This window comes from Solanum stenotomum, chromosome 6 (assembly GCF_019186545.1).
Source record: "Solanum stenotomum isolate F172 chromosome 6, ASM1918654v1, whole genome shotgun sequence".
NCBI lineage: Eukaryota > Viridiplantae > Streptophyta > Magnoliopsida > Solanales > Solanaceae > Solanum > Solanum stenotomum.
The window spans coordinates 33,495,028-33,508,454 of record NC_064287.1 but is presented as its reverse complement, the minus strand read 5'-3'; the positions used below and the strand labels follow the sequence as shown (position 1 = coordinate 33,508,454).

At 32.7% G+C, this 13,427-nt stretch overlaps 2 long non-coding RNA genes across 2 annotated transcripts; one reads left to right on the top strand and one right to left on the bottom strand.

The window, feature by feature from the left end:
• The first annotated feature begins 1,294 nt into the window (after positions 1–1,294).
• LOC125868566 (uncharacterized) lies at positions 1,295–7,149 on the top strand. The gene is made up of 3 exons (XR_007446737.1): positions 1,295–1,464; positions 1,551–1,743; positions 6,899–7,149. It is a non-coding gene; the product is annotated as an uncharacterized LOC125868566 (long non-coding RNA).
• Positions 4,198–6,187, bottom strand: LOC125868567 (uncharacterized). The gene is made up of 3 exons (XR_007446738.1): positions 5,732–6,187; positions 4,672–4,740; positions 4,198–4,550 (listed from the first exon to the last, which is right to left on the bottom strand). It is a non-coding gene; the product is annotated as an uncharacterized LOC125868567 (long non-coding RNA).
• Positions 7,150–13,427: the final 6,278 nt, after the last annotated feature.

Sequence of the window (13,427 nt, the reverse complement as noted above, 5' to 3'; positions counted from 1 at the left end):
AAAGGTCATGAGAGGTTGAAGCCTTGATGAAAAAATTGCCTTTTTTTTAAAAAAAAAAAAAGTATTAGGTTTACGCTGAAGTTACTGAAGTTCATTTCTTATCATTTTAGTAATAATTAATTTATAAAATTTTAATGTTAATCTATTAAAAAATTGTTAGAATTTTAGTAAATATATAAACATAAATAATAATAATAATAATAATAATAATAATAATAATAATAATAATATAATGAGCTCAAAGGTAATGATATAATTTTGTGGATGTTAAGTTTACCTTGAGCTCACTATTTTCATTAGTCAAGTAGTAAATAATAATATCCTTAAAAAAAAAAAAAGTAGTAAATAATAATTGTCTAAAGTCCTACTGGTCAATCAAGAAAAGTTAACTTATCATATTCAAATGAGAAAATATAATATGAATAGTTGAAAATATTCTGAAAAGTTTTTTTAATATTATTTTAAGACTTTTTTATATAAAAATAAAATAAATTTAAAATATATATAAAAAGAGTAATTCATTTGTCAAGTCAGGATTTTTTGATTGAAAATTTAGATGAGTGATTTTATAAGTGAAATGTCCTAAGCTGAGTGATTTTATTGATACAAAATAAAAATTAATGACTTTTCTATATAATTACTCAAAGTTGAATGACCTTTTAAGATATTTACTCCAAAAATATGTGATTCACGAACACATATTAATAAAGTTGTTTTCACTTGTTGTTCACTTAGGTAGATATGATCTGTTGCTCATACATGAAATGGAAGAAATAATTGAATTGCATCCAAAGGTGCAGCAACATATATATGGACCTAATTTAAAACACGTATACTTGTACAAATCTTCCTTCAGAGGTAAGACATCCTATTCAACCGATAAAAAATGAGGGTGTATTGGACATGGAGGAATGTTTTTCTTTATTTTCTAATGTTTAGTTGGTTAATATTTTTAAATATTTTTTTAAGAAAACGAGTTTTTTAAATATGAGAAAATTGACTCCTCAATTTAAGTATGAAAGATAAATTAAACACCTGACACTTATTAAGTTTGTGAATTCTGGGAGTCAAAATCCTATCAAGAACAATTGATCGAAAGAGTATGAAGAGGATCTAGAAAAAAATATCTGCATTGTTTTTTTTATCATTGAAGAGAGGCACAATATATATATACAATGACTTTCATGCTTAGCATCTAACCGACTTAGCTAACAACTCTACAAATAATTATAACTGACTATGTAACTAACTCTACAACTTGCACAAATAACAGTGTGGTGCATAACATTAGTACATGTACAACTAACATGATCAAGGCACATTTATACACTTATTTAATTCCTTTTTCCAGTTGGGAGCTATGAAGATGTTCTTCATTCCCATCTTGAACATAAGGTGACTATGAGGATCCTTCCCAACTTCCTTGTTAGAGACATCAACATGCTGTTCTGCAGAGGATAAGTGGTTTGTGACAAGCAAATCATCTTGTATCTTCTCTTTTATAAAATGACAATTAATGTTTATATGCTTTGTCCTCTCATGAAAAATAGGATTGGCAGCAATTTGGAGGGCTGAAGTATTGTCTGAGTATAGAGGTACTGGAAGTATAAATAATGACACCAAGTTCCTGAAATAAACCAACAAGCCATACCACATCAACAATTGTTGAAGCCATGGATCTATACTCAGCCTCTGCTGAACTCGTAGACACTATGAGTTGTTTCTTACACTTCTAAGAGAAAGGTGAGTTTTCAAACTGAACCAAGTACCCAGTAATGGAGCTCCTACTATTGATGCATGAACCTCAGTCTACATCACAGAATACCTTTAGACATTAGAATTTCTAAACCTGGTGCTGACTTAGGTATCTCACTAGTCTAAGTACATCACCCATATATGAAGATTTTGGAGAATGCATGAACTGACTCAAATGATATGTCTGGTCTAGTAGTGGTGAGATACAACAACCTCCCAATTAACCTCTGGTAGCTAGTAGGATCCTGCAATAGTGGATCAACATCTGCAAGTGGTATGTTGGTAACAAACTCAACTGATGTAAGCTTCTAATTTAGCTCCATTGGAGTTAAGACTGGTTTGGCTCCTGCTAACCCCATGTTTGCTAAAACCTTCAAAGTGTACTTTCTCTGATGCATAAGGATGCCAGCCTCATTTCTAGCAAATTCCAAACCAAGAAAATATCTAAGTTCACCTAGGTCTTTGATTTTAAAAGGTATCCTTTAACTTAACATCATTTTACATTTATTCCCTCCAACTTTGAGTGTGCACAAATAGGCACTTAAACTTATACAAAGTTGAACAAATAGAAACACGAGTCCTACGTGTCACAATACACGTAGGACACCACGCAATACACAAATTTCCATGTAGGATGCCATGCAGGACGTTTGTGTCTATTTGTTCAATTTTATACAAGTTTAAGTGTCTACTTGTGCTCACCCAAAGTTGGAGGGCATAAATGTGAAATGAGGCCAAGTTAAATGACATATTTATGTATTATGCCATTTTAAAAACATGCTACAATGCCTCTTTAGTCTCTTGAATCATAGTAGCACCGTTCCCTGTTAATGGGAAATCATCCACATAAAAAAAAAGTCATCCACATATATGAGTACTGTCATCAGTTTGCCATTGTTCCTCTTAGTGAACAAAGAATAATCTTTGAAACTATGAGTAAAACGTGATATTTTCAAGGTGGTAGTAAGTTTGATGTTTTACTATCTTGAGGCCTATTTTAAACCATACAAAGAATTTTGACAATATACATGATTTATTACTTCCAGCTTTCCTATCAAAACCATCAAGGAGAGTCATATATACTTCTTCATACAAGTCACCTTGTAAGGAAACATTGTAGACATTCATTTGATGAATAGTCTAATGCCTAGCAACTGCAATAGAGATAACAGAACTCACTACGGTCATTTTAACCACAAGGCAGAAGGTCTTTTGATAATCAAGACCCTTCTTCTGATTGAAACATTTAGCTACCAACCTTGCCTTGAACCTTTCCAAATCACCATTTGCATGATATTTGATCTTGTAAACCCATCTACAGCCTATAAACTTCTTGACTTTGGGAAAATCCACCAATTCACATGTCTTGTTATCCTCTAATGCCTTAATTTCATTATGCATTGCCTCTACCCATCTAGCACCTTGGAAGCTTATGTATTTGTACCAGGTTCTATCTCAAACTTAGAATTTTGAAACAAAACCTTGATATTTTTGGGAGAGTCTTGTATAATCTAGAACTGAGGCTATTGAGTAAATACAACTACTTGGACTAGCCTTTGTGACATAGTCCTTGTGCCAAATGGGAGGTCTAGATCCTCTAGTAGACCTTCTCACTGGTGGTGAATGAGTGGCAGCAGGAGGAACTAACACTACCTCAGGAGGTATAGGAATTGTAATAGGTGAAGTTGGAGATGTTGTGACTGAAACTTGAGCAGGATCTAGAGTACCTAAAGTAGGAACCTCTAGGATATTATCAAGATCATCAAAACCAAATAGATTTTTTTGAGTGGAGACTTGAGTCTGTTGAGTTATATTGCTTCCAAAAGGAAAAGTTAACTCCAAAAACAACACATCTCTACTGACAAAAAAGGTTCTATTCTCCAAATCATATAGCTGGAATCCTTTCTGAGTTGATCCATATCCAACTTAAACAACCCTCACTGCCCTTGGTCGGAATTTATCTTGTTTGATGAGGTTGGCGGCAAAGCATAAACAACATATGACTCTGATGTGATCAAGGGAAGGAAATTTTTCATATAGTTTCTCAAAGGGTGATACATCACCCAAAATAGTGGAAGGAATTCTATTTAATACATACACATCTACCTGAATACATAACCCCCAAAACTTATTTGAAAAACTAGCCTGGAACTTAATAGCTTTGGGTCTCAAGTATGTATATACGTGCCTTCTTTCCACTACACCATTCTGTTGAGATGTATATGGACAAGAACTCTCATGTATGACACCATGAAGTTTAAAAAATTCATTATAGTTGGCATTAAAAAACTCAGATCCGTTATCAAACCTCATCCTTTGAATCTTTTTACCAAACTGAGTCTCTATTTCAGCAAAGAAATATTTTAATAAGCTAGTAACATCAGATTTAAGTCTCATAGAAAAAGTCCATGTCCATCTAGAATAGTCATCAAAAATTATCTCATGCCATTAAAAGCTTCAACCTTATGAGGACCCCAAACATTCATGTGAATCAGTTGGAAACTACAAGTAAACTTAATAGTACTACGTATAAAAAGTACTCTGGTCTGTTTGACCAGAGGACAAGCTTCACAACTATGTAAAGTAAACGTATTACCAAAACTATGAAAAGCATTATTTTTTCTTATTACGCTCATAGGGACATGGCATAGTCTTTGATGCCAGACAGTAACATCAAAACTTGGTGTTGCTGCCAAACATCTCTATGGTGTTGCTTGCACATCACCTATCTGAGAACACAATGTGTATAGACCATCATTTTATTCACTAGTCACTCTCACCTTCCCAAATGAGTCCTGAAAAGCATAACATTTAGAATAAAAAATGACACATCAGTTCAAGTCTTTAGTCACTTATGAAACAGACATAAGATTGAACTTGAATGTTGGTACCATAACACTTTCCTAAGAACATCACCTCCTCATATATGAAAATCTTCAATATGTGAGACATGAGCAGAATCTTCGATAGGCAGTTGAACATTTCCTGCATTTTCTATCAAATATTTTTATTGTAAATGTTTTGGATTATGTATCATGTAATGAGAAGCATCTGTATCTACTATTTAATAATTCATCAAGGGATCCATAAGTCAAAGAGAAGTACATGCAATATTATTTGTACCATTGGTGTCACTAATGGAGGTTTGATTTAACATTTTAAGCAGTTGTTGGTGTTGACCTGGAGTGTACATGGGCATGCATATACATGTTCCTTGAGTGATTAGGATGTGGCGAGGATATGTGACGATGGTAATACTGAGGATGAGCAGAATAAGGCTAAGGGATGTGGTTAGGAGCAGTTGGTTGTGCTTTCATGGGTCCTGCATCATAGATAGAGTTCCCAACTACTACATCCTCTTTCTTACATTTGCAAGGTGGATAGCCAATCAGTCGAAAACAATCAACCTTGAGGTATCCAGTTTTGTGACAAAAATCACACTTCATCAATTTATGACAATCAGCTCTCATATGTCCTTCCATGTGGCAAAAAACACAAAAGCCATTAGGAGCATAATTATCAGATCTAGAAGTGAACATAGAAATAAGAGTCATGTTCTCAGGCATCAACCTACTTGATCCTGCAACCAATTTCTGTCTTTCATCCTGAATGATCAAGGCATATGCCTGATTCACACTGGGAAGCTATGGCATTACAGGATCTGACTCATAGCTTGACTATAACTGTCATTAAGTCCCTTAAGAAATTGTAACATCCTCTAATATTGTAAAAGCTTAAAAAAATCTCTAGACTAGCAATTAAAAGAAGGAGGAGGCATAATGGAATCATACTCATCCCAAAGCCTAGAATATTAGATTTAAACAAAAGAAACAAACTTTCTAAACAAGTGTAAAAATCTCCTTGTGAAGCTGAAAAATTCCGGAACTGTTAACCTTATTAGACCTTTCCTTCAAGTCCTCCCAAATCAATTGTGTGTGAGCCAAAAAAGGACTCCGTTATGTAAATCTTTACTTACATAGCATAGAATTCAGTAAACTGTGCTTGCATTGCATTGCATCTATCCCAAAGGTGAGCTAAGTCTCTTGAAATCTGATCTCATTTTACTATTCCATCAATGAAGTCAACCTTGTTCTTTCCAAGCAAAGCCAGTTGTATAGCTTTGCTCCACATAGTGTAATTGTCAGTTCCACTCAGCATAATGCCAACATTAAGTGATCATGGTGCATCTAACGGGTATAAATAGAGTGGATGAAGATGATCAATGGTGAAAGTAGGTCCTAATTGAGCTCCTGTAGAGAAGAAGAAAGAGAAAAAAAAAAAAGTACGAATCAACTGAAAATTAAGAAGGATCTACACAGCTGGTAGAAGATCTGTTTGTTCCAAGCTTGATGGCTCTGATACCATGTTAAGTTTGTAAATTTTGGGAATAAAATCCTAACAAGACAAGAACAAACAAAGAACAATTGAAAGAGTATGAAGAGGATCTAAAAAAAAAATATTTGCATTGTTTTTTATCATTGAACAGAGGCACAATATATATATATATATATATATATACACAATGACTTTCTTGCTTAGCATCTAACCAACTTAACTAACAACTCTACAACTAACTGTAATTGACTATGTAACCTCTACAACTTGCACAACTAACAGTGTAGTGCATAACATTAGTACAACTATACGTAATATGATCAAGACATATTTAATTTAATTCTTTTAAAACACTCCACATTAATAATGTCCTATCCAGCTTTCAACATACCTCATCTTCACCCAACTCCACATACTCTACCCTCCACCACCACCACTCATAGTATTTGTGTAGATTATTAACGAATATTTTTAGGATAATATTTTATTTGCATAGCAAATACACAAAAATAAATAAAGAACTCATTTATTTTTCTAGAAAATATTTTCTATCATACCGAACACATCTTGAATTATTACTCTATTAAATGTCGTTTCTCACTTGGGTATATTTTTGTTTTAATTTTTAATATAAATGTAAAATTTTGCTCTATGAACTAGACACTTTCTATTTGTTTTGTTAAGTTTAATGTATGAAATTTAGTGGTCCGATAAATTAATATTTGTGTCGACTTGATATATCAAAATGATTTATGCAAATAATCCTTTTTGAAGCAACTACATAAATTTTGTTCTGACCACTTTTTAGATTTTGTCTTGTGCACTACACAATTGGATGAATAGGGATGACAATGGAACAGCAAAAAGACGGTTGTGAGCGAACCTGCAAAGATTTCAACCCACTCCGTCTACATAGACCAACTCTTCTCCACATATGTATTAAGTATTATTTTTTATCTGAGTTTGACATAATAAATCAAATTCATAAAATTAGAAACCAACACATAAGTCATCTCCAGTCCCTTAAAGTTGTTTGCATATTTCATTTAGACACCTTAATTAGGGCTAATACCTATTGAACACTTAAATTGTTTAAAACATGTGCCTATTAAACACAAAATGCTGACATGGCAGAAAAAGTGTTCTACACTTTCCATTCGCATGTGTGCAAAGTGAAACCATATTTTATTTTAATTTTCAATAAAAATAAATTTTTTTATTAAAAAAAAAAAAAAAACCTCCCACTCCTCTCTCAGTCGTCTTCTTCACCTGCATCTTGTGGCAATTTTTTTTTTTATAATTTTAAAATCAACTGATTGGATCTGCAAAAAGAAAGAAGATGGAAGATTTTGGACATTCAACCAAAAACTTTAGCCGACATCAACTCCATTTCCGAGCATCTCTAAACAAACATCACCACTAAAATTAAAATGTAAACCCATTTAACGTATAAAAAATAATATTCAAAAATTTGATAGAATTAATTTGGGTCTTCTTGATTTGGGTCTTCATCACTCTAGTACAAGTCTCTCTCTATATCTCTCTCACGTATTAGGTATGAAATTTATTTATTTTTGAAAAAACTAAATCCGTAATTAAGTTGCTAAGATGTTGAGTTTTGTGATTTGGGAAAAGAAATGGTGCAGGGAAGAAGATGAAGAAGAAAGGGGTGGGGTAGGGGGCTGGTAGAAACTGTATTTGAAATAAATTTTATTTTTTAATTTGGGATCCACTTGCCACATGTCATTTTTTCATCAATCATTTTGCCATGTCATCGAGAGTGTATCTCACACACCTTACATTTTTTAGTTGTTTATCAAAAAATGTCTAATAGGAACAGGTTTTGTATAGATAAAAGTGTTCAATAGGCAATAGTCTTAATTGAGGTGCCTAAATGAAATATGCGGACAACTTTGAGGGGCTGTCGATGACTTAAGCCTATTTATTTTATTGAAATATTATATTCAATGATTATGACATACTAGCATATAAGCAACAAAAGAATCCAGATTATACGATTGAATAATTTTACTAAAACACAACAAGGGGTCATTTGGTAGAGTATATTAGGAAATATAATGCTTGCATTAGGTGTGTGTATTAGTAGTACCTTGTTTGATACGCTTTTTCATGCCATGTATAACTAATGCAAACATTAGTTATACACTCTGTTGTGTATTACTAATACCAAAGAATTCTAGGTATTAGTAATATATAGCATTTTAACACTTGCATTAGATTAAATAATTATAAAACTACCATCAAAGTCTTTTTAAAACATTTCCTAGCATTTTTCCGCAGCTGTAGAATCTTTTCATTTTCTTTGTTGTCATGATCATAAGTTTTTATTTTTGTTTTGATTTGCTTTTCAGTTTAATAGGCATTATGGCCTCTTAAGTATCTTTTTTTTAAAAATAATTTCAATTTAATTTAATCAAAAAATTTACTATTGTGACGATAAATTTGATAAAAAAAAATTTCTTTGCCAACCTTTCACAAAAATATTTTGACGCAATAGTACAACTATTTAATATTATTTTTGAAAGAAGAAGAAGAAGAGTTAATGATGTTTTAACAAAGAAATCTTTTTTGATATTTTAGCAAAGAATTTTGTGGCAAAGGAAGTGTACAAATAAATAAAGTGCGAAGGATATTTTTGTAAACATATATTTTTAATAGAAATTATGCAAGATTTGTTATTTCTAATACATCAAACCAAACAGTGTATAATAAATAATGCTTGCATTACTAATGCAGGCATTACTAATGCAAGCATTACTAATGCAGGCATTACTAATACACCACATTTTACATTGTTCTTATACACTCTACCAAACGACCCCTAAATATGTCATATACTACTCCTCGCAATATCCCAACTCTAAGAATGACAAAATATCAACATAGAGACAATTACATCGGAGACCAAAAGATAATGTCATTTCGATAATTATAAAATAAAGTGTAATGAATATTATAAAAAAAAATTATGAATATTACTAGAGAATAAATTTAGATAAAATTAGGGGAAGAGTATATGGTTGAAGAATTTTTTTGAAAAGAATAAAGTGAAGAAGTGAGGCAATAGAAAGAATATTATTGGTTCAAATAGTTCTTTAAATAAAAAAAATGAACTAACTCACACTAGAGAAGTAGGGTTGATTTTATTTACGATGTTGAGAGGTGGCCATTTAACTCTAATAGAAAAACCCAAGGATTTGTAGCATTTCCTTGATTGAGAGCACACATCCATATCATATATGTTCGTGTGAAGATCTTCCTTTTCTTGATTTATTTATTTTTCCTTGAACATATTTATTTTCCTTTTCTATGTAGTCTCTTCCAAGTGGTTTGATAGCCGATATCTCTTGTGATTTCTTTCCTTTCTCGGAATATTTCTATACTTTGATATTTGATTTTCCTTATAACTGCTTGATCTTCTTTTCCTTTTTGATGTATGCTAGATTGGTGTAGGAAAATCAATCTTCTCTTCATGTATTTGTTGGATTGATACTGATAAATCAATCTTCCTGATTTTGTTTGTCCTGATAGATACACAGTTCTTGATTTTCTGCAACAGAGTGAAACTTGTCATTTTGTAAAGGTCCTTGGCATCCTCGAAAAGAGAATCAAGGTTGAAGGGACCGTGATTGTCACGCCTCAAACCAACATCCTGGACGTGGCTGACGCTCAAAAATCATTGCTAGTCCCAAGCAGTGCCGGCTCAATGCTTATAAAAACTAGGCATATACCTTAGGCCCCCAATTTTAGGGGGCCTCAAATTTTTACCAACAATAAATTATGTGTTAATTTTTTTATAGAAAAAATTAATTATTTAAGATAAATGTATTTTTCATATATATATATATATATTATTTTATTCTCCTTAACCTCAATCAAATAGAAGAAATCAAGAAAAAATGTTGTTTTGTCTTCTCACACTCTCTTCACTAACTCTCGCGTTGTAGTTTTCTAGACCCCTTTTATACTCTGTAAGTTAGAGCTCTATCAAAAATATGAATCAATAGTAAATATAATGTGTTGGATAAAGCGAATTACAAGCCTGTTTAGATTGACTTATTTTATGTGCTTTTAAATAAAAAAAAGAGTATATAAGCAGTTTTGCCAACTTATTACTTATAGAATAATGTTAACAATTTATATAATAATTATCTCAACTAAAAGATTTTAGACCTTTAATTTAAATTTCGCTTTAGGCCTTCAAATATGTTGAGCTGCCCCTGGTCCCAAGCGAACCTTTGGCCTAGTTGACTACTGAACAGAATACTAAACATACATACAAAAGTTTTAAAAGTAAAGGAAACATGTAAAACACTTAAGGTTCCTTTATACTGGAAGTCGGTAAACCATCTCTGAGATCATGGATAGTAAATATGTGTGAATTTCAGAATACTGAATACTGAATTGACTCACTAAATTGTCTATCTATGAAGTCTTTACTAACTGAATATAGGTGTCGAAACAAGACCCATAGCTATCTAAATAAGAAACTAAATGTATATTAATACTGAAAAATAACTAAATGGAATCCTACTAAAGAAAGGAGCTCTCACCAAAGTTGAGAAAGTGATGATCTCAACGAAACATCTGTTAACAATACTAAATATATGTATCTACATCATAAAATGATGCAATGTTTGAAGACGTAAATACATGAAATTTACGATATGTAATAAGGCTAAATAAAATTATCATGACTAAAATTAACTACATAAGATGAAAGGAAATTAAAATACTCAACTAAAAAAAAAGCATGTAAATGTAGTGGAAACAAGAAAAGCTTTACAGCTGAGATATGTAATAGAAGTACTAAAATAGTATACTTTTTTCTTTTCTTGGAGAGTTTCTCTAACCGGAAATCATCACTATGAGCCTCGTGATGATACAACGTATTGCCCCACGTTGTCAGAGCCATTTAATACTTTTCCAAGGTAGGGTACGATACTAAACTTATGGATCCATATCTAAGCTCTTACTAGGAGCTATGTGTGGAGTCGTCTAAACCAATGTCACGATTTTATCTTACGTTGGCTACATAGTTTATGGGATTTTAGGATTATCTTAACCCTTATGAAACTCGATGCTCAATACTACTCCAAAACACTGCAATAAGGCTCAATACTATGTAAAATTCTATTTTAGGAAAAAGGGTTCCACTTTAGGAAAAAATCTGATAATCTTGTGCTTTCTCTATAATTGACTGGAACTTATTTCTAGAATTGTTTATGCTTTTTTGAACTAGTCATGATTATACTATGAAAATAAAGCATTTGGAACGTTTAGTGTTCCCTTAAAACTCTTCCTAGATGATAGCTCAAATATTTGAAACATACATTGAGTTTGAAAATAATGCATGAAAGAAAATGTACAAAAACTTTCAAACAATTCTTTGTTAATTAGGGTCTATGGATGAAAAAGGCATGAACAATAATAGAGGACCATAAATACATGAAGAAATACAATTACAATGATAAGAATAAGATAGCAATGATACAAAAGTAAGAACAAGTTGAAGTTTATGAACTAGGGGTAAAAACACTAAATTTAATCTCATTAACTGAATTGTAGATGTAGGGTGTGAGGACAAACTTAGTCCATCACTATGAATAATCTTACATATCTGGAAGAACAAGGTTCTAGAAGATGCTTGAAACCCTAGTTTTTTCCTCTTGATTCTTTGCTCTAGGCCTTGGGAATAATTATGAGAGTATTTTGAATGTACATAACTGTTTAGGACCTTAATTAGGTGCAGAACCGTAGGGGTTTAGGCTTATAAAAGATGGAAAAAGACCATATTAACCCTTCAAAAAAACGGATTGAGCCATCTACGAGGGTCATCTATGATCTGTAGAAACTTCTATGTGTCGTAGAAGCCTCTGGTAGAAGGCAGGCTAAATTCTAGGGTTTCTGATGTTGGGATCCATGGATCCTTTTATAGCCCGTAAAAACTACTATGGGTCATCCAGTTCATCCGTATAAATTATACTGAGGAAAGGTTTCAGGACTTTGACCTACTAACCAATCTAAAGTCCGTAGGATGGTCTACAACCCGTAGACCTGACTCGTCCTGCTTACTTGAAAATGCCAAGTTTCAGGAATTTCTTGTAAGGGTTGTTCTACAGTTCATAAACACTTTTACCACCCGTATATTGGTCGGTGAAACTCAAGTAAAAAAAATTAGTTTCAGAAGTCTGATTTCCACGAGCCCATCTACAGTCAGTGATTACTTTTATGGGTCGTGGTTGCTGTTTGTAAAAATCAGACTTCAGCAAAGTTGAATTCTTTTCTATGCTTTCTTAGTTCATTTAGAGATAGGATTTTTGGTGTGTTACGATAACTCTCTCTTGGGATCATTCATCCTTAAATGATGACCAAGCTAGGAAATTACGCAAGACACGAATACAATGCAAAGATTGAAATGCACTAACAAATATTGGAACTAAAACATTCAAACACACAAATAGATGTTGAATATGAATTATGGAAAGGATTAATACCTTCATTGCCATCACTAGGAGGAATGAAAAGATAAGGGTATCTAGCCTTCATATCCTCTTCGGCTTCCCATGTGGCCTTCTCAACAAACTGATTTCTTCATAGAACTTTGTCTAATACAACCTCTTTGATCCTCAATTTGCGAACCTGACAACCAAGAATCTGAACTAGGATATCTTCATAGGACAAGATATCCTTCACACTAATACTCTTTGTGGGTACAATGAGGGAAGGATCCCACAAACACTTCTTAAATGGAGATATGAAATATTGGATAGACCGCTGCTAATTCTGGTGATAGATCCAACTCATAAGCTACATTACCAACCCTTTTTTAAATTCAATAGAGATCACTATAACAGGGACTAAGCTTCTCTTTCCTCCCAAAACACATGACACCCTTTATGGGTGAAACCTTCAAGTAGGCTCAATCATTCACCTCAAATTCTAAGGCTTTTCTCCTAATATCAGTATAGGACTTTTGACGACTTTGTGCGGTATTCAACCTTCCTTGGATAATCTTAACCTTCTCCATATCCTACTGAACCAAATTTGGCTTTGTAAACTTAGCTTCACCAACCTCAAACCAAACAATTAGAGATGTACATCTTCCCCCATAAAGATCTATCTGAGTGCTGGAGTGATAACTATTATTGTACCCAAACTCTTTGACAGGCAAGTGGTCATCCCAGTTCCCTTTGAAGTTAATAATACAAGCCCTCAACATGTCTTCTAGAGTCTGGATCATATGTTATGCATGACCACCTGTTTGAGGATGAAAAATGGTACTAAGATTCACCTTCGAACCCAAGCCTTTTTGA